The sequence below is a fragment of the Poecilia formosa genome, unplaced genomic scaffold (assembly GCF_000485575.1).
Source record: "Poecilia formosa unplaced genomic scaffold, Poecilia_formosa-5.1.2 Scaffold95, whole genome shotgun sequence".
Lineage (NCBI taxonomy): Eukaryota > Metazoa > Chordata > Actinopteri > Cyprinodontiformes > Poeciliidae > Poecilia > Poecilia formosa.
The window spans coordinates 704,555-730,129 of record NW_006800034.1 but is presented as its reverse complement, the minus strand read 5'-3'; the positions used below and the strand labels follow the sequence as shown (position 1 = coordinate 730,129).

General features: G+C 38.6%; 1 long non-coding RNA gene across 3 annotated transcripts in view; it reads left to right on the top strand.

Annotated features, from left to right (window-relative positions):
* The first annotated feature begins 2,113 nt into the window (after nucleotides 1–2,113).
* Nucleotides 2,114–25,575, top strand: part of LOC103142283 (uncharacterized) — a 62,184-nt gene continuing 38,722 nt past the window's right edge. Inside the window, exons 1-5 of one of the 3 annotated variants that reach the window (XR_001662860.1) lie at nucleotides 2,114–2,427; nucleotides 7,693–7,766; nucleotides 7,846–7,969; nucleotides 23,877–24,079; nucleotides 24,169–24,339. This is a non-coding gene — a long non-coding RNA (uncharacterized LOC103142283). Of the gene's footprint in view, nucleotides 2,428–7,692; nucleotides 7,767–7,845; nucleotides 7,970–18,957; nucleotides 19,137–23,876; nucleotides 24,080–24,168; nucleotides 24,340–25,575 lie in introns of those variants that run through there. The other 2 variants (XR_001662862.1, XR_001662861.1) reach the window with 2 other exon arrangements.

Here is a 25,575-nt window from a genome sequence, read left to right as displayed (position 1 = left end):
CTTGGTTGTGTTGCGGAGGGAGACAGGGTAAGAAATGTTAGCAGTGACTTTGTTACATTCTTACAATTGTACTTTTTGCCATTACATGTCATTGATTACCAGGCTCATGCTTTTCTAGTATCTGTCAACCAACATTCTTGTTGCCACATTCAAAATGTCAATTCATAACACATTTCTGTGTTCTATAAAGTGTGCAGTGATTGCCATAGTTTTAAAGGTACTGAAATCTTATTGTAACCTCACAGTACAGCAATCAAAGGATTCACATCCCTTTAACTTTTCTAAATTTATTGTGATACAACCACCATCTTGTGGCTGCAAGCCCTAAACTGGAGAAGAGCCTGCAAACATATCCTAGGAGTTTGAATCCCAGCATGAAGTTTAAGTTTAAGGATTGATTCAGCAGCAAGAATGCAGGTTTTATTTAATATCACTGAATGCAGATTTCATGCTGAGGCCTACTGGAATCTCTTTCTTTTGGCTAAATAAGAATTTTTGCAAATGTCTTTTATTGTGAAATGAACCAGATGTGAATGCTTTTCCAGTTAACTCAGACATGATTTCAGGTGATCCCCTCAAATAATTTCTAAATGTGGTGAAATTAATCAGCTCCAGTCTAATTGAGGTCAGTGTCTTGATACTGCATCAGCGGGAAAAGAAGTCCCACAATGATTCGTTGTGGTACGAGTACTAATATGAAATTATTTTTATAGCTTTAAATCTCATTAATATTTTAGGAAAACATGTAGGGGGTGAGAGGCAGCATAATCTTATTGAAGTGACATTCTCATTTGACTACTTATATGTTTAGATGTGTATGGTGATAATTTACCTGAGGCTATAAGATGGTATCAAATTAATGAAGAGTGAATATTAATCTCATACTTTTTCCTTCATTGAGCTGTTTTACTTATTTTCAGTAAAATAGTTTTTTTTTTTTTTTTTTTTTTTAATAAAATTGTCAGTGTACATGCACCTAATGGCTTATGAAATTCCCCGGGTCTATTATGAGAACTGAAAGTTTTTTTAGTGGGAAAGTGGAGTGCAGCATGTGGCCCTTCAGTTTGTGTTTTCATAGTCACAGGAGAATAATAACTAAACAAGAATGTTGTTACTCTGTAATGGGAGTGAGACAAAATGGTTTCTCTCACCATTATCAACTCCATTTCTTCCTTCCATTCTATCTGATGATCAATTAGATCTTAATGGATAGCCTGCTGTGTTGTGAGATGATGACCAACATGTTTTTGTATTGAACTAAGTAAATGACAGAACCACACAGAACTGAACGTCCCCTCCAAATTATTCTCTGTATGTTTCAGTTGTTGATTACATCATTTTAAATGCATCGTGATCGGATTTACATTTGGATTTCCAAAGTAATTTTGTCATTAACTTTTATAGCCTAAGAAGAAGTTATTATTTTTTGCAACTATTACACAAATATGCTCCAGTTCTTAACAAGTTCCTTTAAGAGTTTAGATTTTATGATTACCGGCCATAGGTGAACCAAAATTGCACATCATTTTCACATGCAAAGAAAACAAACGGAGGTCAAAATCAGCAAAATAGTGTTCTGTGTATTTGAGTTCAAGTTTATGACAAACATCACATGTAAAATTTCATGACCATTTAAGGGTAGTTATTGTGGATTCGTAATGGGATTGGTATGACCAAAGTTTCCCAACACTAGTGATGGAAGCCTTATGTCCTATACTCCATGTTTAGGGGTGGCAGTGGAAGTGTGATGGTTATGTTTAATCAAGTTTTTGGGAAGCCAGCCTGTTCTCTCTCCTGACAAATAAGAGGAACGTTCATATTTGTTTACTGTTGGAAACAAAACCTGCACAAAGGATGTTAAACAGATAAGTACTTATTACTTATAAGCCACTATTTTTTCCCCACAAGACTCAAATGTATTTACACACAGAGAAAAAATACTACTTATGCAATAATAATCAATTCTTTATCTTAAAGAGGGACATAGCTTATGTTTTATTCCTTTATCGTCAGTTCGAAACAAAATAATCCAGTCCAGGTTTTTGTCCTTGCCAGTTCAATCCATCCAAAAAAAAGTAACAAAAACAAAAACTCCACTCCGCACTTTACAGGCAATCCACAACAGAGTTTCAAACGACAATGCTCTACTAGCTAACACACAACTTTGCAACTTGTACAAGCAGCTGCAGAGATAGACAGGTTTTTATGACTCGCGGTTTGGAAAGACACTTGGTCCAAAGAGAAGCGCTTCTGTTGTGAGCCAGGCAAGTTGTCAGACGATTCAGGACAAGCTGCCACTGACCGCCTGTCAGACGACGCTCCCTTTGCCGCGCTTCCTTTCAAAGGGGCGTTGTAACCGGAAAACACTGGGCTTGGCTCGCCACTGTGTCGGAGAATGCATGCTCCAAAAGGAAATGGGGCGTGGAGGTGAGTGCAATGTATGCGAAATATTTAATATCTTAATCTTATTAAGATTGGGTTGATGCATGTGGTTACTGAAGCCTAGATGCAATAGATGAGTTTGCTGTACTTCAAATTGTTGAAGAAGATCTTGCTGGTTATGATAAAGAGGTGTCAGGATTACAGGACAACACAGATCCTTCTAACAATGGAAAGACCAGTTACCGTATTTTCCGCACTATAAGGACTATAAGGCGGACCTTCAATGAATGGCCTATTTTAAAACTTTTTTATATATAAGGCTCACCGCATTATAAGGCGCATAGAGTAGACGCTACAGTAGAGGCTGGAGTTACGTTATGTACCCACTAGATGGAGCTGCACTAAAGGGAATGTCAACAAAACAGTATGACTCCAGCTGGCGAGGAGAGCCTTCCGCCTGGCCGGACGATGGTCACCGTTCACCGTTCCTGCCCAGCATGTTCGTGGAGAACGTGGTGCTAAATGACCTGCAGACGACCTGATTCTAGACGATTGGTAGGTAGATTGGTCAGTCAAACTTTATTAATAGGTTACAAACCAGCATTCTGACAACTATCCCAGCATGCACCGCACGCTTCTTCTTCTACGGGAGAAAATGAAGTCAGCGGCTGCTTACTGTAGTTGCTAGGCCTGTTGTGGCTCAATATTGATATATATATAAGGTGCACCGTCGGCTTTTGAGGAAATTGAAGGTTTTTAGGTGTGCCTTATAGTGCGGAAAGTACGGTAACTCAAAAGTCATATTTTATGGTTGTTGGAGGAAGCTGGAGTACCCAAACAGAATTCATAGAGGCACAAGGAGAACATGCATATTCCTTGTAAACAGTTGGGATTTGAACCCAAGATGGCAAAAGTGCTACCACCTGCTCCGTGCTGACTGTTGACACCCGTCTGAGGGTTGTTTAGACCTTTTACAAGGTGGTGCTCCCTGTCACAAACCAAAATATTCAGGAGTAGCTGGAGGAGCAGAACAACCATTTTGAGGTTTTGACTCGAGCATGTGTGAGATGTTTCAGACAAGCAACAACTCATATATTTAATGGCTATGTGGGATAACACATTATCAAAGATTTTATTTTAGACTTTATCGCCTTTGGATCATGTATAATCTGTGCAGATTGTGGTTCTGACAGCGTGGTAATTAACCAGTTTAATCTTTGCAAATTGCAGACCAGAAAGAAACATAATGCTAAAAGAGACAGTTGATTCAACTTTGGCTCAGACCTTGATTAAAAAGGCAGATTATAAAATAGGATTTATTTCTTTATTACTTTGCAAGCATTAATTTTTTTTTAGCTCGGAAAATTTTAAATCTACTGTTTTTCTCATTTTTTAATTGCCTAAATTAATATCTTTTTTTTCTATCATTCCCTCAAACAGTTAGCATATTTTTTTAGAAAGCTTTTTACATGAAAAGTAAGTACATAGCTCGCATTTTGAAACCAAAATGGACACATAATTAGTTGTTAACATCTGTCTTCATAATAGAGTGCAACAATATAACACAGTGTTTCAGTTCCCCTTTCATTTGAGCACAAATGGCAATCCCCTATTTTAAATGACAGCGCCATTAGTAGGATAAATTTTCCACATGAAAGCGGTGAAAATCTCCGATATTCACGTGGTAAGACTACACAGTCCTGCTCCTTTCACAGTCACAAGTCCTGCAATACAAAACCCTGATCAACATCCAAGGCTGCCTCTTGTCAGCCGAGGAATATATAAAGATAAATGATATTATGTTAAATTCCACTTAATGACAAATTTTTAATTTTCTGAACATGGTCATTTTCTGGCTAGTGAGTCAAGTGTAAGGAGCTAATTACGTGAGGATCTGAGCAAAAATAACTCCTCATTTTCAGGGATAATGGAAGAGAAATGTTGTAGATTAATGGCACTATTTATCTTTTTTAAATTTCGATCTTTCTCTGGTGATGGCTGTGCTCCCCTAGGAAAATATTCATAAAATGAAATTGAAGTCGTAACTTAATAGGTTATTAAATTTTTTGAGTGCATATCACTTCTCTTTGCGTAGCGGTGTAAATTTAAATTGAAGTTATGTGGCATTCAGAGTCACTACTTGATATTTTTTTCCCTCCTTCTTTAATGGTTTCACAAAGGAGAAGGAACATGCGTCTTTGTCAGGAGGTATTTGCTATTCTAATTTCATGGCAGGCCAGATTATCAAGAAGGGAACGGCACATTGTTGGCTGCTGACAACTCCTCAGCCTTCAGCCATGTGTTTCCATTAGGATCCCTGGGTTATCCAGGGGTTTGTTCCTCCTATTATTTTTCATTTCAGTCTTTTATCTTGATTTAAAGTGAGGCTTGCTGAATATTCTCCCCTGCCATTTCATTCCCCTTTTAGGAAGTAAGAAATGCTGTACCGTATGAGGTTTCACAGGAGGGACCTGTGCTCTCAGGGGAGGCGATACAGATCGGTTCAAGGTGGAATAACTATCTTTAGCCACGCAGTGTGTTTGGGAATGCGGAGAGGAGGAGGGGCGGCAGAGTACCTGGAAGGAACAGGGACACCTGCAGCAGAGGGTTTCTTTCAAGGTCATAGGGCAAACCCTCCCTGAGCCTCTCAGCCAAGTTTACAATGCGTTTTTACTGACGGTGCTGTTTTTGCAACAGGGCTGCACACGTTACTATAAAATGTGTTTCACTTACTGGCCAACAACAATGGAACATTCAGAAATGTTTATTGCAACATCTTTCTTTATGTGGTAAAGAAATAAATGAGTAATATGGTGGTATGCTACGTTTCTTGTAACTTTATCAAACAAGCACCTATAGATACTGAAGTATTAAGACTTTCTCAGTTACCAGATTTGAGTAAAATAGGCAAGGGACCAGAGATTAATATCCATTTAATATGATGGAGTTTTACTCAACAAATAAAGCTCATTACAGAAACATAAAACAAACAAAATCTATTTTCATTTTTGATTCTTTTTGGCAGAAATGAGAGGATCTGTGGTCAGGTATTTGGAACTGTTAAAAAATGACCTCCACCTTGACAAGACCACAACTCCATCTGAACAAAGTGACCCCACAGCATGATGGCCCCTCCACCATGTTTGTGGGCCTAGTGTTCTTTTGGTGAGGCGTCAGACCATAGCACAGTCCCTTACAAGGCTTTGGGAGGTTTTAGCTCCGTTTCTGATATATGAAGGACACAAAAGATTCTTGTTTCATGCAAAACACAACCAATCCTTGTTAGAAATCCCTTCAGCTCCTTTTGTGTTACTGTCAGCCTCTTTGCATCCCCACTGACCGCCAAATCTTTTGAAAAACCCAGTTGTTGTATACTATGTCTTCACTGTGACATAGTGTATATGTGGCATTGCAGAACTTTGTAACTGTTCTCTGAACTGGTACCTCTATACAATGAGATTCTTTACAATTTCTCTTCTGAGACAGAGTGTAGATCTCCGAGGAGTCAACCTGCTCAACAAACACCAATGAGATTAGAAGCAGATATCGAACTCTTTCAAGAAACAGAAATGAACACCATATCCAAAATTCCCACAGTAATATAGTTGGGTACGCCGACTTCGTCACACAGTGCAAAAACATGACTGCAAGGTTATCGGTCTTTCTAAATGTCCTTAGGTGTGAGTGTGTGCATGGTTGCTTGTCCTCTGTGTCTCTGTGTTGCCATGGGATGAACTGTCTAGGTTGAACACCCTCCACTGGTGGGAATAAGCACCAGTGGAGGGTCCCCGTCTGGGCCAGTAGGTAGACAATGAATTCATGGATATTTTAATCATTCTAACACATGGTGTTTGGTTAAAACCATTAAACTTCAAACCCAATCTGAGTCTTATATTATAGAAATAATGTAGAAGTTTCTTTCTGTGGAGAGAAACTGGTCCATTTTAATACATTGTTTTGATTATCCCTTCAACCATTTTGGTATCAATTAAATTTGATGTAATGCATGAACATGTAATTCCTAATTTTGAAGGTTTTTTAATATTAATGTATTTGGGATGTTGTGTGTAGAATTTCAAAATAGACTTTATATTTTAGTGCTTCCAGACAAAATGGAGCACTGGACGCTTCAGAAACTTTAGCTAGATCCCAGCCTCTGCCTCTTAGCCACCTTCTCAAGAAGAGTTCATTTATTTACATTCTGAGAAATTTAGAGAAGTTTCCACTTAAATTAAAATGGATACGATTTTGTTCCTCCAATTCAAAAATGGACGCCGTGCAAATTTATCATTTTGCCAGGGAGATAGCGCCATAGCTTCCTATAAAAAATGCTTCCTGTTCTTTTTTTTCCCTTCTTTTGCCTTCTCTCTTTTTGTGGTTTCTATTTAGAAATTCTGCAAGCTCAAAACCTCTCACATAGGAATGCTCATGCAATCCTGACCTGTTTAAGCTGTATAACGTTGATAGGTTGTCAGGCCCCCAGCGAAAAGGCCCAGAATAAAGCGAGCTATCCTTTAAATTGCCAGGGTGATATTTGCAGATAATAAAAGAGATAAATCAGACAATGTGGCTGAATATTTCATTTGTTATCCATATTCCTTATGGGCAAAAAATGCTACAGAAATGTAAAAACAGCAATTCCACTTTACCCCCTCTGGAATTGTAACACTTGAGATGCTGTTTTCATGTCTGAAGACAAAGTGCGTGCTCTCCTTCAGCCTGCAACAGATAAATCTAATAGGCAGCCAGAATTACTGGTTGTAATGTTGTGTAGTCTTAACCCAGTCTGCTCTCTCACTAGTTTTATTTCTGTCAATCTCTCAAACTAATGGATCCTTGGCAGAAATAGCTGGAAAATGCTTTCTATTTATAGATTTATAGAATGCAGCACAAGGGCCAAAAGAAGGTATAGTAATAGGACTGTTGTCTAAAGTGCACACGATGATGATATGTGTACATTTTCATTATTAGGTTTCTGTGAAATTAGTGTGCTTTTTTTTTTTTTCTTTAAATCGTAAGCAGCAATAACACTCCAGCAAACTGTATTCTGATCCTTTTACATTCACATTCCAAAATAAAACCTCGGGGAAGCAGTTGCATTCATAAATCACTTTGTTCGCCATTAGTCAGCCTGTGTGTGATTTGGTTAACAAAGACCAAGGATAACATCAGATAGGGATAAAGAAATGGAGAGGCTTAAAGCAGGGCGAGGGTTTGAGCAATATTCTAAGTTTTGATCATTTTATGAGTGCATTCCAATTCATCATCTGCGAATGGACAGAGTATGACCTTGGTTGTGTCCAAATTCAGGGGCTGCATCCTTTGAAGGACCTGGTCTACCCTGATGATGTGGCCTGGGACCTTCGTTGACTGCGAAGACCAGAGTGAGTAAGTTCTGAACTTGTGTTATTAATGAATATCTTTTTGTGACTGCTCTGCCTCACTTCTTTTGTGTCTTGCAAGAAATCAAGGCAGACAGTAGCAAGCCTGCCAAAACCTGACCATGCACCTAAATGGGCGAGGAAACAGAGCAGCAGCCAGAAAGGCCGTGGTAACTCTGGGGGACCAGCAGAGATCTCCAGCTCAGGTGGGACAATCTGCTTGTGACAAACTTAATTGAAGTGTAGATAAAAGAAAATCAAGATTGAAAACAAGCTTTAAGAAGCTAAGTTTTGTGTGAAACACGGTGGTGACTGGCATCATGTTGTGGGGATGCTTTTCTAAGCAAGGAAAAGGAAGCTGATCAGAGTTGATGTGAGGATGGAAAGAGCTAAATACGGAGATCAGAGATGGAGGCAGAAGTGTGCCTTCTAGAAGAACATTTTTATGTTGTAATGGCCCAGTCAATGTCCAGACCTAAACCAAACTTAGATTCTGTCGCCTTGTATTCTATTTTTCTGTGTGTGAAAAAATATGCAGATTTTGCAGCTGTAGTTGCAGCAAACGGTGGTTCTAGAGAATCAACTCTGGGATTTCAGAACCTAAGCACTTATCATTTTCCTTTCACTTCACAATTATGCTTCGCTTCATCTTGATATACAACATTAAATTATTTTTGCAAGACATTGTACATTAATGCATTTCTACTTAAACTGAACTTAATTGAATTGCGTTTGGCACCTAAACTCATCCAGCCCATGCAGCATCATCACATCAATCAGGTGTTTTTCACCCACTGTGCCCCCTGTGACGTCCTGCTGCTTCCGTGATGGGCCTTTTGCAACACTCTGCCCAGAACATATCCCTCGTCATGCAAATCATGCAGATGTACATGATGTTTCAGAAATGACACCTTAGACCTCCCCCAACCCCTGGGTGAGATTTTCCTCTCTGCAAGTGGCGCTGCTTTAATCTTTATTTCTTCGCGTCTGTCCTCCCAGGACCTATAATATACTGTCTCATTTCTTCTTTTTTGCCCATTTTCTGCTAATTCACCACCATCTGCCTTGGCATCTGTTTGAGAGGAGAAACCGGGAGGGAAAAAAAAAAAAAATCTGGAGGTCTGTTCTTTTTCTTCTTGCTCTTCTTTCTTCAACTTTTTTGTTTCTGCTGAACCAAAACTTCCACCCTAACTTGTTTTTCTTGGCTGCATAGGCCTCATCAAATCCCTTTTAAGAATAAAGCTACATGTAAACCTCAAACATGCTTCCTCTGTTGTTGTCAGCCCCCCAGCGAAAAGGCCTCAGCCCTCAATGACAAAAAAGAAGAAGGGAGGGTAAGAGGTCATATCCTTTCCATGTCCAACCGCTTAGTCAATAACCACTGTCAACAGGACACGACAAAAGATCAGAAAAGAGCAATTGTAATTTTTGGACAAAGGCGGGGAGCTTTCATAAGGCCGGGCTGAGAAAGGACACCACCTCCCCCGTGCCTCGCCGCCTCTCCTCCCTTCCCTTCTTTGAGCGTTGCTGACAATGGGGAAGCCTGCTGCAGCGCCGGGGAGAGCCGCGGGATCACCTCAGTCAGTCTGCGGATTACAGACATTCTTTGGCAGGACCAGTGTTGCTGTGGAGAGCCTGCCGGCGTCCTCGTGGGCCCTCTGAGGCCGCGGTGCTGCCTCGGGGGCCCCCGCCGTCCCCACCTCCCCTTCCCTTTTTTGTATTGTGTTTGGATGTTTGACAGACACAGAGCCCATAATAATCTCTTTCCCGCAGGGACCTGCACCATTTGTTTGGCAGACCCTACAAACAGTTTCAATCCCCTCTCTCCCTGCCTTGTCTTCGCTGCTGCAGCCCATCGCCGTCATCTAATTAATGCAGGCTCCCTTTTCATCTCCACTTCCTGTTCATTATTTGATCCTTCCCTCCTGCTCTCTTAAGTCCTGGATTTAAAAGTCACTGCCTCCGCTGGTTATCGTACCACATTTGAGTGGCTGGGGATTAAAATGGTGTCCTTTCCTGCAGATTAAGACTTTCTTACATATTCATTGTTTTACCATTATTCCTGCTAATATCCTCAAAACTACAGCTAAACAGGCCATTTTCACCGAGGGAAAGGATTAACTTCTTCATGCTTGTCTGTTATTTGAAGCAGCTTCATGTGATTTAATTTGCAGCAAACTGTGTACTTTTGCATTGGTAGTAAAATTTGCATTTTAATCAGCATATCCCAAGGGACATAGTTATGTTCTGAGACTGTATGCCTGAAATAGAGCACATTGCTTTGACATAATGAATATTCAGAGTGATTACTTAGATAACAAGCTGCTACAACTGCCATATTAACAGAGAACTGTTAAGAAAAGTGATTTCAAATGTTATAAAATACCCAATGTCTTAACCCTCCTGTTGTCCTCGGGTCAAAATGACCCATCTTTACAATGACCCGAGGACAACAGGAGGGTTAAATGCATTTTATTAAAAGCTTCCCTGCATGTAATATTTCACTTACATGTAATATTTCAACATGTTTATGACATTTATCACACACTAGTACAGCTGTACTGGAATTGTTGATACCAAACAATGTGGATTTGTTACAATGGCCTAGTCAAAGTTTAAAACTCAGTCCAACTGATAACTTGTGCAAATTTTATAAATCCCGCATTGCAAATGCTGTCAATTGTGGTCAGTGAGATACTGCATTCAGTAGTAAATTTTGGAGTTAGGTTCTGGTAGTTTGTGTACTTCAGTCATAATAAAATGACTGAATGACTGGTGATTAGTCCAATAGAGTACACAACATTCTGGCTTTGTTGCCCAGTAGATATATATTTATTTTATATTCTAAATTCCTTAAACACCCGGACAACTGGGAAGTTGTAATGTACTTATTAGTCTAATTCTAGTTGTCTAGTTTGACACACGGATCAACTTAATTGTTGCCTCTAATTGTGACAAATATAATTTTGTAAAACAAAAACAGTAGGCCTACTTCTTACTGTCAAATAGTGTTTTCCCCGCCTTATAAAGAGTAATGCTAAAGTTTGGGTGTTTATGTCCAGTGAGAGATTGCATTTCTACAATAAATTATGAATTCATTTAAAGCTTATTTTTACATGCATTTACCATTTAAAAGGAGACATTTAAAAGTTTCCATTACAACAAACCCTTCAAATCTTTTAAACTTTATTTTAACGCTTTAGGCACTTTTTTTGTACTCCGTGAACCTATAGGATGTGTGCTCTGTTTAAGGATGGTTGGTACCTTTAATGATGCACACAGAGAAGATCCGCCATATGGAGAGATATACAGTGAGGGTACACAACTGTAGCGATCTATTTATGACCTCTCCCTCTGAGAAAGAGAGATTTGAGGAGCTATAATTGGTTCTCCTCACATGTATTCTCCCCAGTGTGCGCCCCGCGCTCTCCACGGGGAGCGCTTTGATGATAACTTGCTGCATTACACGCTAACTTTTCGACAATGGCTACATGCTCTGTCTTTATTGCCCTGACTCCTAATGGCTATCTTGAAGTGCCGCCTCTGGCAATCCGGTCGCAAATAAATAGAAGCTGACACAGTAATTTACTCAAATCTTCTCTACAGTTTTGCCCCATTCTCCCTCCAGAGATTACCCCTGTAACAACAATTATTTCAAATGTCATTGATTCTTGCCTGCTGGGCACAAAAAAAACAACAACAACAAAAAAAAGAACAACAACATATCTTTTTTTATATGGAAAAAATGAAACATGTTTGGGGTGAGCTAGAATATTTAGGGGTCTTGTAAAACACACGACAAATGTAGGTTTGCTTGGTGGAGTTTCTCTTCTCTATCCAATTGAAAATCTTCTGTGTTTTTCACCAAATGACTATTAACCTTCATCTAATAGGGGCAATAGTTCTCATTTAGAGAGAAGACCCAGTGGAGGACGTATAATTTCCTTTCAGTGGAGTCTTGTCAGCTCTCTACACTAAACAAGATGAACACTCGGCTAAGGAAATGCTTATTTCAGTCCAGCCATCCCCCCAAAACACGTAAAATCATATTTCCAACTATTCTGTCAAAATCTCCTTTAACGAAAAGCTGAAAGAAACAGTTGTATTACAAATAAAAATTATTGATCTGTATATTTTTCTGTGTTGAGCATGTGTGGGAAGATGTTTGAGTGGCTGCGGGGTCAGAAAAAGGTTTGTGGCTCATTTTCTTGTTTCATGTTGTCGTGCACTGCACAGCTCACTGGAGGGAATCTGAACATGTCACAGTGTCACGCCGGTGTCTCTGTCTGGTTCTACATGACCCCTTTCACCCGCTGCTCTCCTCTCTGAGGACTCTGCCTGGCCAGAGACACATGGGATACCATAATAAAGATATTTTCTGCACCAACAGGAAATAAAGAAGGTGTTGTTGTGTGACCAACTGGCATTGAACTGTGCCCTTCTTGGGCTCTGAACTGACCTGCTGAACATAAAGTCTGCAAGGTTGGCGATCAAGCAAAACAACAAAATTGTAAATTAAAGTAAACCAAGAACTTCTTCTGTTACGTTAAACATGAAAACACTGCTTTGGTGATCATGAAGATAAGGTTTTGGCAGCAAATCAACCCACAAAAGTTAAATTTTCATGCATGAAAAGCGTGAAAAAACACCCTTGACACAACTAACATTAAAAAATAACTCAAAAATAGTCCAAATAATTTTAATGCACTTTCTTCTTTCTTTTCTTCTGACATGTTTATGTTTGAGGATTGGCAATGGGAAGCCCAAGTTTGACCTGTTTTGCTCATAAGTTTGTCTCGGTATTCAAGATGCTACATAATCTGACTTATTGTGAGGGAACGCAAAACGTATTGTATTGGAATTCAAAAGCTTTGTGAGGTAACCCAAAAAGTAAATAAATAAATAAATCCCCTGAAGGCACTGTTTTAGTAAACTTTACTTACTCAAAAAGAATAGCAATTTATTTATTAATTTTTCTTATTCAAAAAAATCTTAAGACTTCTTGTGCAAAGAAACCCCAAAAAATATAAATACAAATTCAGCATTTTACAGATAAGCTGACAGAGAAAATATTCACTGTATTTGTTGAAAAAACACAATTGTAATGTTCAGTGTAGTTTTTGGTTAAAACATTAAATCTATCTCCTACCATTAAATATAACTTTACCAACAACTGCATTAGTGCCAAAAAGAAATATGGGTCAAAAGTTGTTTTAGTTAAGTAAAAAAACAAAAAAAGAAACAAAATTCCACATATATATTCATTTGAATTGTCCTTTTTTAAAATGTGTGCTCTTTGAGTGCCTGTGTTAAAAAAATATTGATAATCTTTCTCCAGCTAGGTTCTTGTGGGAGAGCAAACTACTTTATATAATCAGCTGAATGTAGTCATGTAACAACCTCTAAATTGCCATTCTGCTTTATGGTCTTCTTCTATAAAATGCTATCCTCTAATTTGGCTGTGATGAGCTACAAAGCGTGTCCACAAATGCGCCAGATTACCCAATATTCGGTTTTTGGCCCACTTTGCTGATTAGTTAGCCTCTTTCACATAAATACTTACTCACACAGACAGACTCCCAAATGAGAATTGCACCCATGGGACACAATGACTCCATCATACTTTAGCTAGACATAGACTGGGAATTAGTTGACTGGATAATCAATTTGACAGAGTGCCTCAGCAATAAGTGACTGACTTGCACAGAAACAGCATGTTGGGTAACCCATATAAGTCTTAACATTTGTCAAACACATCACATGTAATCTGTAAGGAAAGAGAAGTGAACACTCAGCCCAACCCCCGTAGCAACCCCATTAAGAGAAGAAATTGATCATAATTTATTTCATGTCTTGCATGGCTACTTTTCTAACCATACACTGTTCAATAGTGAAAGTGTTTTTTGGGTAAAAAAAAAATAAATAAAAAATTAACCCTTTCAGTGGGCCGTATATTGGTGTCTCATATTGCCAAACACTTTGTAAAAAGAAAATATAAAGGGCATTGTGTCAGCATTTTAACTGCAATGCAGATAAGCACTAAACACCGCTAAAACCAAATGACTTCTGAATAATTATCATCTATAACCTTTTCTCTCAAGGGGGCGATCTAGTGAGCCCAGATGGCCACCAAAATAGGATACAAGTGCCAAATTGACAACATCACTCACACAGGGATTATATATCACCTAAACATCAACTGTAATCTTGCTGAATAGGAAGAAGGTGTCTTAGATGACATGCCACGAAGGAAAAGCTGATTGCTGTAATGAGTATTTCTCTAGAGCTATCTGACTTATTTCTTTGTAACTTTGTCTCATAACACTGAAAATGCAGGTTCAAAATTTAAGTATGGTTTCAGGTTTTAGTGGAAATGAAATTAGACAAATGGATTTGACTGTGAATAGTGTGTATGGTGAATATGGTATCATCTGTATCTTTAAAAGCATGAATATTGTTCCGGTGCCAGTCTTTCTAGACTTAAAGAAAGCCTTTGATACAATTTTCTGCAAAGTCTTTGTCACATGTCAATGATCCTTGCCAAAAATGTTAGATTGGCTGTCGCCCTGTAATGAAGCCACAAACATAGGAACAACACATGGGATATGAGAATAAAAATGATCACAAGGGAAGTTATAATAAATTAGACATTTTTACCCCAAAACCTCTCCATGATGCTCATATGAGGATGCTGTGGCAAAAGGTAATGTTCTGATTGGTATTTTTATTTTTCAGCCCCTCTGCAGGGCATGGAACAGCTTCTAAGTATTTAATTATTTATTCAGTCATTGAGCTTATACGGTTAAAACTGCTAAACATGTCTTATAAATCATGTCCTAGGTTGCTAACAAGCGTATTGTTTAGATCCCCTCCTGACTTCAACATCTTGATTCTTTTTACTTGGCAGATTTTCTGTGAAACCTCTCACCCTTCACGTTATTCATTTTCCATTAAATCTGCAAAGTTTGGGCGCATGTAATTAAGAAGTCAGGCAATGCAAATGAAACGTTTCAGTAAGTTCTTTATGACAGTGATTTATACAGCATACATCATCTTCACTTCTTCTGACTCGCTAATTAATCAACTTTATTTATTCAGGAAAAAGCTAACTTTGTAATTAGCAATGGGCTTGATGTGGTGGAGCAAACTCAGCAAGAATTAAGAACTTTGAATTTGATCTGGAAGTCTAAATAAGTCATTAGCATTATGAGTTTGCAAATGTTACATGAAATCAAGGCTGCTAATGCCTTACATGTGCATGATTATGTTAGTAAATTAGTGCACATAGAAATAAAATCTCTGGGAATGCATAATGTGGTGTTTCAGCAAGATCACATTCCATCTAAAAGTTAGCTTGTGTTGACAGTCATTTACTGTGTTAGGAGTGCATAAAGCTAACAGTAAAATACACTAATTTAAACCCCGTTCCCACCAAACAAAAATGTCTTTTGATGAGGCTCAAAACACAGACTGAGTCTTGTTTTTCATGCCAGAATTGAGCTCTGCAGCAGGCAGTGAGTGAGCACATTAATCTAATGCATCAGCAGGCCCACATTTGTTTTAATGCAAAATGAAGAAAAAGAAACGCACTGCATCTCAAGGGAGAAGAAGCTTAAAATTTCAATTTAATGATAATAAATGATAATGTTAATGAGTTGTCCAAACATAACAAATGGAATGAATTACCACCTTAGAACGAGTTTGGTTTCATTAAAATACAATAAAAGGGAAAGATTAGTTTTATGTGGGAAATAACGCTTCCCCTCTGCGTTATTGATGAAAGTAAGGAGGAAACATACAGGTTGGCTTGTGTCTGTGGTCAGTATTGATAAAATATTCCTGCTAGATATTGTAGCCATTATTCTTGTTTGTTCATTTGATGCCAAAGTAGATAATGACTGCTTGTGTACACAAGTTAAGTATTTGTGTTCCACACAGAATCATCAAAACTGTAAATTAGTCTCTGCTTAAGCTTAAAAAGAGAAAAAATGTTGGCCTTTCTATCATATTCTTCTGTTGTTCCAGATGATGTTGTTCCCTAAAGAATGTTCTTTCATTTTTAAAAATATTCTACGGTATTGCCTGTGTTCAGAGTTGTCAGGAACTGTGGGATTATCTGCTGAGGCTACTCCCTCTCTGAGACGACCTTGTCTTTGTATCAGTAGTGTTAGCCCTCGGCCTCGGGCAGTCAAACACATACTCAATCACCCCTGTAACCCTCACAGTCAACGGCAAACTGCCATGGCCCACTACTACTATCTCAATTTGTATTTCGTCTCGGCCTGTGATGACTTGACAGAGAAAAATAAGAGGATTTGTCTTTATCTTCAACTCTCCCTTGAGGAAATAAGTCTTCTTTTCGAAAATCAGAGACGTCAAACACCTAAAAATTATATTTTATACTGCAAAAGTTACTATACCCTTCAAAATTATTGGTAAGCATGGTAGAGATGTGAAAAACATAATAATAATAATAATAATTATATATATATGTACTTTCTGTTTTCCTCTTATGTTTTTTTTTATGTTTCCTAGCATAGTATTATCCACTGAGTGAATCATAAGCTGCAGATTAGACATCATCTTCAGTTTGACTACCAAACCTATTTACCCTGTGTACAGTTCAGGGAACTTTCTCTCAAAGCTGACTAAAAGAATCAAAGAAAATAGCTAAACAAAGTTGTGTGGGCATATCTGGCAATTTACTTTGTTCACCTCAGTGCTGCCCTTGACACAAGGGCGCCCTGGGCAAAAAGCCCCACTTTTCATATCAGAAGCCTCTAATGAGTGCATACATTCAGACGGAACAGACACTCCTGTTAAGAAATAATTGTATTTAATAAAATCGCTCATATCACTCTTATTAGCACGACTGACAATGCCCAGAAGATAGATCCATGAAATTAGTATGTTTAAAAACTTTTATATACATAATAATTGATACTTATAAAGGGTGGATTCTCAGAAATTTGTTGTGTTCATCCGCAATCAATTTTCAAAAGTCTTGTTAAACTTTAGTCAATTTGATGCATTACTGGACATCAAATTTCTAATTTAAGTGGTGTTCTTTTAAGGGTGGCCTTTTAGGACAAAATCATCTTAAAAGAAACAAGAGACATAGTCACTCCTCCTCGGTTTATTATTTTTTTTAAACTAGTTTAGTTGTTCAGTATAATTGTCTTTGAATAATTTTACAAATGTAAAGTTTTCAGGTTGGTTCAAGCAGTGTATATTAGTTAAATGTCTACTTTTAATGCATTGATTGTAACACACATATAGAGAGGGAAACCTGTGCCAGCCAGCCTCAGTAGAAACTACAAGCCTCCAACGGTGATGCACATTAATAGCTGGGACGTGAGCCTGGCCAGAACGTCACACAAGGTGGTAAACACCAAATGGCTATAAATATAAGTGGAGAGCACTGCCAGTTTTACTCTTGTGGCTGAAATGAGCTCACTGATCGGGGGCTTGAAAAAGAAAGGGGATATCGGTGGCCACTAAATCATTCTGTAATCAGCCCCTCTATGGAGGATCGTCCATGCATGTTCAACGCCCCATTCTGGAAGGCTTTCGGCAGCAGGACACTCCAGCTGACCCCATCTGTACACCATCTCGTACTGCATTATCCCCAACCCATAAGAGTTCCATGTGGCACAAAAGAGTTAATGATTCTCTTTGTTTTGTTACGGGGAACACAACCAAAGCAAATGACAACAACAAATCCATCAAACTTAGCAGCACTGAGCACATCAGCAGTTTTCGCCAGCCCACCCGAGGCCTGAAATGCACATATTGCGCACCGGCCCCCCAAGCAGCAGGCGGCCCTGGGAGTCGCCAGCCCCTCGGTGGCCAGAGAGGACTTGATAAATGAGTGGAGCTAACTTCTCTGTCACCAGTGAGGGAGGAGTACCCACCCCCACCCACCAGCGCCACCGCCACAGTAAGCTACATCCTCCTTTCAGCATTATTCTTTTTATGCCGGCTGTCGATACAGCGTCCTGTGATTGGCATCACGCTTTGCACAGGTTAATTGGAATCCTGAACTGGAAAACAGCAGGGGAAAAGTGCAAATACTGTCACCTAGAGATTCCCCTAACGAAGAGAATGAATATGTGTCAAATCCAATTTGTAGGAAACAAAAGAATCATATGTTATGGAACAGTTTTGGAAAATTATTTATAGGGGATGAAGAGCAAGTTACTTTATTTTAAAATTTGTCTTCAAAAGACCACTATGTATGCAAAAGATTCTGCACATTTTTGAAGCGAATGTTCGTTTGCATGTGTGTGTATGTATGTTCAGTGACCTATTGCATAAACACGACCAGAGCAGGATCTTTATTAGGCATCCCAACGGTGACAGAAACCTCCAATAGATTTAGATCATGGCAGATCAAAGGTGATTTATACAGTGTTTCGTAAAAGTATTGATACTAATTTATTTTTTTCGCGCTGTCACGTGAGAACAGACAAACTTGAATGTGTTTATTGAGATGTGTGAACAGCCAACAAAAAGTAGAGTTTACTTGTGAAATGGAAGGAAAATGATAAATGGTTTAACATATCATCTTTACAAAGGATGTCCACTTGAAATTGTTTCCTTTCCGCCCCACAAATATGCTCCACGTTATCTTGGTCTATCAATGCAATTTCAATCCATTGAAGTCTTTGATTGAAAACTTACAAGACATTGTAACTTCAAGTACAAACACACAGAGTATTTACAGTTTAATGAAAAGGTGACCTCCATTATCAATCTTTTTCAAAAGTTGATTCTTTTGCTGAGGTCAAGATGTTGGACAAATGCGAGACTATCACACCAGGAATGGACAGCCTTCCTCATCAGGCCGGCTGGCGGACAGTGTCAGATGGTTTTATTGATAAGTTAATGAGGCATAAAACACTTCCTAGAAAACTGACCCCACAACGCACTCCTCAAATCATTGATTCACACATTATTCAGACTGTAGTGTTTACATTGCAGATGTAGTTCAGATAATTAAACGCTGCATGTGTAAGTTAAATGTATCGTAGTCATTTGTTTTGCACCTACTCCCAATTAAAGTATGAACACTTACTGATATGTTGCCATAATTTTTCATTTGATATAGAAAAATTCTTGACGAGATGCATAATGCTTGTTTTGTTGCATCGTAATGATTTTTTTTTGTCTCTTCGTTTTGAAACATGTGCAGAAGAACATCGAGAGTCACCAAGACAGCAGATCAAGAGCAAAATGAAGTATGCAAATGTAATCATATTTATCAGAGAATGCTTATGGCAGAAAGCTATTAATTTCTCTGCTGCGTCTTGACACTTTAACATATGCATCACCTGCTTCTTGTAAATGATCATTTTTGTGTTTTCCATCTCCGTTTGACAGAGCATTATTTTCTTTCCCATTGCGCCTTGTTATTTTTCTAAACTTTCTCTGTCTGAAGAGTGTAATGGCCTTTGATTGAAAATTCATTCAGAAAAGAACTAAGTGAAATACATGTTGTGTATTTAATGGGAAAAATAATTGCACGTCAAGTGAAACAAACCATGACGCATAGTAACCAGGAAGACTGACTGAAAACACAAGTCAGCAAAGAGGTCAGGCTGTTCACTCTCTCATCTGTTGCAAACATCCGCTGCACCAATCCATTTACTCATGCAGACATTCTCCCACCTGACTCATGTATTGATCATTCAGTGTAGTCGGAGAAATAAATGGGACTCGCTAATGTAAACTTATAATATTTATTTTAGCAATGTTTTTTCAGAAAAATCATTTTATGCATAAAATGACATCACTCTATGTGAAACATACCTTTTTCTTGCTTTTTGAGGTTTTAGCAGCTTAAACCTTTTCGAGGTATTAAGATTACAGTTCTTAAGTGCTAGACTGTCCAACGTGTTAAAATATTTTTGGAATCCGCTTGAAATCATTAATAAGTAAAAACAAAAATTTTGAATGACATTTTAATATATACTAATCTGCTAGTTTGTTAAATTCACATCCCTCCATGTTAACTGGAATAATAAAAACGCTTATCGCAGAGATGATATTTCATAGTAACTTCGTGGATGACGGCATCAGTTGTTGCCAAGTATTGTTACTCTACTTCATCCAAAACCTGAGACAATAATTGCCCAAACACGCAACGCCTCAACCTAAAGAAAACAATGCTGAAAAAAAAGTCTATAAAAATATCAAATCAGAAGTAACGTGGCAGAGCTTCTCCATCATGAGTGGTGCTGTTCAGAAGTCCCTTGACTATTGAATAAAGTTAAATAGTTTGCAATTTCCTCTCAGTAAGAATTGTCTGGTAGTTCTGTGTAGAAGAATAACTTGAACCTCATGTCCCTACCAACAATAAGGGGCACACAGCTTAAAAATTTAAGCAAAATGTGGTTCTACATAAAGTATGGGCTCAGATGAGCTGAATTCAAATTCTTTCAGATTCCAGAAATTTAGGAAACCATGTGTCATTTCCCACTTCCTAATAATCGACTTTGCTGTAGTGATTACATCTTAGAAAATCCCAATAACATTCATGAAAGTTTCTGGTTGTGGTGTGAGAGAATGGGGAAAAGGTTCAAGAGGTTTTGCATGGAACTGTGTTTGTCGCGTTAAGTTCCTTGCCTATTTCATCTGACCTGTGGTTGTTGCACTGACTGTATGCTGGTGATCACTGAATCTGCCAACATGCCTCTAACCTTTTGAGCATCACTTATAATTAGCAGGGATAAGACATGCAAAAATACCAGATGGTAACATTATTTGATAGTCTCCCAAAATTACCACCACGCTCCTTTTAATTCTGGTTTGATAGTTTTAATTAAAGTGCCTTGTCAAAACGACAATTTACGCTAAATTGATGCCATGCAAGATGCTATTAATACAATGTTGGTGACATTCCTATTAATTACCTTGACTACTTGATACTACACACATCTTCATTATTGACATAAAGATTAAAATTGCCTTAACAGTGAGATGAATGGATATCTCTTAGTGATGCATTTGTCTTTTATCCAGCTTAATATGAGTATGAGCTCATTTTGATGCAGCTTTAAATCATAAATGATCTACTTTACCTGTCTCAGACTAAATGTTAGACAGAATACAAGGTTTTGAGTAAATTATATGAATCAGGTTTTGAAATATGCACGTTATATTGATGTAGCAGTTATTTATTTTAGATGAAAGTTTATACCCACCTCACACAACTTAGATGTACTTGTGCTGCAGAATGTGCCCATGTCCTACTCAAATAGCACAACAATGACCAAATAACAGTGCTACTTTATCACCTGCTATGTTATGCCGATGTATTCCTCATATCAAATGCTTGGAATCTGACAGGGGAAAGGAACAGACCTTATTGTTTGATTAATCTTTTCAGTTTGATCACTTGAGAATAAGCGTATTCCAGTTTTAGCTTTATTCCAAGATGGTCACGGGATGTTTAAATCTGGCTGGGGGAAAAAAAAGAAGGATGTGACCCATCATCATCTTTGAGTCCTGCAACATTTAGATGCATTTGTGGTACAACACACCTGAATCAAATTTCCTACTCAGCATGTCTTCAACGAATACAGAGTCAAGCTAGCACCCTAAATATTTGAATCAGGTGTGATGGCGCAGATATATATCTAAAGGCTGCTGGAAATCAGCCACAATGACAAAAGTGTGAGACATTTCACCATAAAAATATAAAGGGAAGAAAAATCATTTTACACTGAAGCACAATATCCTGTATGGATTCTATTACATAATGCACAGAAACTCTGTTTACCATCATTACCTTAAAACACCCTAACAGTAGAATGAGTTACCAAGAAAACCAAGCATGTTATCCCTGTATTGTGTTGGACAGACTTGGTAAGAGTAGGCACAGCTGAACACCTGCACCAAAACCCCTACTGATCAAAATTATATTTGAAAAGATGTTGCTTGGCCTGCGGTTTGTTACATGAGGCCGTGGCTGCAGTAAGTGAACAGTTCAGTCAGGTCTGGCTGGTTCATCTGTTTTTTCCAGTGACAGGGCAGTCATCTTCATTCTCTGTGTCCTTACTTTGGAGCAGGAGGCAATATATAAAGGTCCTGTGCTCACACAAGGTGTCTCCCACACCTCTCCAGTTGTCCTCCTGGACTGAATAATGTCTGGAGCTCAGCTCTTGCCTTGATATGATGAGTTATGTCCTGATTTTAGAAAGGTAGACTGTTTTTTTGTACTGTAGACATTTTATGGAGTGGTTGGCTAAGATTGCGTGGCACAACAATAGCACTTTAACTGACAGATAAGAGTGTTTCCATCATTAGCTTTAGTTTTGCTTTTGTTAATCATAGTTTTTGACATTGACAAAAAAGGTTTTCACTGTAAAAATGGATATGAGGTGAAAAATAAGCTGTATACCTTTAGGCACCATGGGTGAAATGTTTCAAAAGCCATAAAATTTTCAGCACTTCTCAAATGCTGAGATTTGGAGATTTGTTTTACTCACTGATGGAAAGTGGACTTGGGCCAATTTTGTATCATTTGTCACAGATCCAGTTATTTTTAGTTATCACTGTGATTGTTGATATGGGCAAGTTTAGGTAAGCAGCACTTTCCTTTTAGCCTTTTCCTAATTTATAAATGGCATGTTTACCTCTCTTCCCCATTTTGAAGAGAGCTAAGGAGAATCAGGTCTCTGTCTCATGTCATGGTTATCCTGTGGACAAGAGAAGTCATGCAATAATACCTAAAAAAAAAAAATCTTTAAAAAAAAGTTTTCTTTCTTAAGGGTTATTTTAAAAAAACCCTTAAAAAATCTCTTTTATCCAAGAGATTTGGATAAAAGCAATTTTCTCAACATTGGATGGCTTGAATAGATGTACTGATAATAACTATTGAATTTTTCTAAAGTGTGTGGTGATGCTGGTGGAAAAAAAAAAGTCTGAATTTGTTTTCAGACATCTAAAACATCGCAACAATCCCAATGAATTCATTTTATGTGTCATATATGTCAGGATTTTTAATATTCCCCATGCAGACTGAAGCTGGTTTGGTCATCCTTGTTAATTCTTTTCCTTTTTTATGACTGTTTGTCCACAGGGCTATCCATTGTTTTATGGTGCCCACCACAGTGAGCCCAAAGTCAAACTCAATATGATGAGGTATTAGCCTCCACCGCCATTTCACTCAGACATGTCAAGGTCAGGTCACCGTGGGATTGTCTCCAACCCCCTCAGCAGTCGCAGCAGGCGCACATCTTTGCTTTGTAGGTTGATACACATTACTTGTGTTCACCTCATCACTGCTCAGATGGGCTGTGCACAAATAATACCACCTCTTTTGACCTCCTAAATGATTACAGTTGTAAGAAAACAGCAGTCAAGGCTTGATTTTCATTAAAATGACTACCGACTGCTGATTGGGTTAGCAATTTGTAACAGTTGTAGCAACATTTTTATTTTTTTTTACTGTTTTACCATGGGATATACCCCAGGTACTGTGCCCCAGTAAAATTTCTAATACTTAAGCAGCAAAGTGACTAAAGATCTTTAAATGACTATAAGAAGTTATGACTGCTTGGGAAGAAAATATAAGGAATAAGGAACAACGCTTCGCTGTTTACTTATTATGTTTAAAAATTCACTTTCAAAGTTCAAAATACACTGTTCATTGTGCATGTGCAATCTTTAACATCGTCACCAGTGTTGTTGCTGTTTATCTATTCCTGAGCACATTCCAGATTGTTACATGTTTGCAGCAAAATGAATTGGCAAAAATAATTATAAATATAATGGTGGCAGCATCATGCTGTGGGGACGCTTTTCTTCTGCAGGGACAGGGAAGCTATTCAGACCTGACTGGGAAGTGGATGTAGCTAAAAACAGGGTAAATCTGATGAAAAATAACACTGTACGTCATACTATGAGTGAACATTAGTCTGGACTATTTTCATTCATTCGGTGTAGCAGCACCCCTGTTTCACATCGCTCAGCTTTTTTCTGCAGAGACATATTTTATAGTATCTGCTTTCTCCTGCAAGGCTCCAGCGATGATCCCACCCACCTGCTTGATGAACTTGTTACTTTAGAGCAATGAGACCTCCAGTTGTTTTGCCACTTTGTTTACAGTGAGGGAAAGAGGGGATCCATTTCTCCCAAGGTGAGCAACTCCCTCCAATACCCTGATGTTAAATAAACACACCAAGACCTCTGGCCACCTCACTTCAGCTACTGGAACACCACTGGTGTGTCTGGATGATGGAGGGCTTTTGTTATCTATCGCCCCTGCATTCTGCTGAGAGGCCAAGGAGACGGCCGGTCACACCAGTCTGGTACATATAGACTCGCCCACTCGCGTTCAGTTACATTTCTCACTGCTAAATAAAAATAGAGCAGAGATTTTCAGACACTTGTTTTGCAGAATAACATCTGATTGAAGAGGGAGAGAGAGCGGCTCAGTGTGTGTTTCATCACCTGTGAAGCCAATGAGGGAGAGCGTCTCCGCGTCAACAACTGTAAAGCGTATCCCAGCTTCTGCCGTCTCCGCTGCCACGCTACACTAACCAAGAATGTGTATTTCTGCAGATGATTAAATCAATACCATTTTGACAAGACTTGTTGGAACATGCCTCTTTATTTTACACAATTCCTTCCCTTTCGTCAGGGAGCATTTATCAACCTGCCGGGGCGCTGTCACCTAATGGAGATTGTTCTTTAGTCCACACTTGATAGAAGGGAACGATTATGATGCATGTCGATAGTTTACACAGATATTGACATGGGGAACAAAGAGCGGACCCTTGTGGCTGATGGCGTTTTATACTCGCTTTCTCACGAGGCACCCTCCTCATGTTTCAAATGTGTCCTCCCTCGCCATGCTTCCCCTGATCACTTTCTTTGTTAAAGTGATTGGTTAAGGTTTAGAGCGCCCATATACCTTTAGTTGGACGAAGTGCCTTTCTGTTTACTTGTCATCACAAGCAAGTGGATGTTTTCTCCATCAAACAGAAAAGAGACTTAAGTCTGTAGGACAAAAAGGATCTTCATCGGGAGTTTCTGTCATCAAAGTAATTCCAGCACTAAAATTGGTTTAGTGGTAGAGCTTGTTTAGCACCTGATTTTTCAGTTAGTCGTAAATGTAGATGTCTCTCCATATTTGCAATAAGATTCACGGTGTCTTCACATATCATAGACTGGTAGATTTGGTTGGATTGGGAACAAAAATTGCAAAATTTGTGCAGTTTGCTTTTACACTTCACTGTGGCAAAAGATCCAAACCCTTTGAAAAAAAACTGTCCACCCCTTTGCCTGTGGTGGTGCTAAATCAAGAATCATTGGAGAAAGCGACACAAAAATATACGAATAAGTCACTGAGGACAATCTTCTTCTTAACAAAATGTAAACACAAAGTCGCGTCAGTTTTTGGTAGTTGTAGGATTTCTCGATTGTCTTTTCCAAAACACCACGAGACATCTCTCTTGCTAGTGGTAGAGTCACACATTTGCTTTGATATTGATCCAGAATGCACTGCGCTATAATCTGTTTCTTGCTTTTGGAGTGTTCTTCGTTCCTCTTGGAGTTCACATATGCATTCAAACTGTGACAGAATTCACTTCTGGTGCGGTTCACAAACCTACAGACCTCGGTTTGTAGGTGGACCAGAGTTTGTTTTTTTGGTCTGTATCAAAGTTTGATTGTGCATTCACACCTGAATGCGTAATCTGGACTTTCTAGGCAAACAAACTTGAGTTCAATTAAAACGGACTAAGCAGGTCTGTTGTGAGATTCACCCTTAAAGCACTCATGCCACGACCTGTGTCTTTCTGCA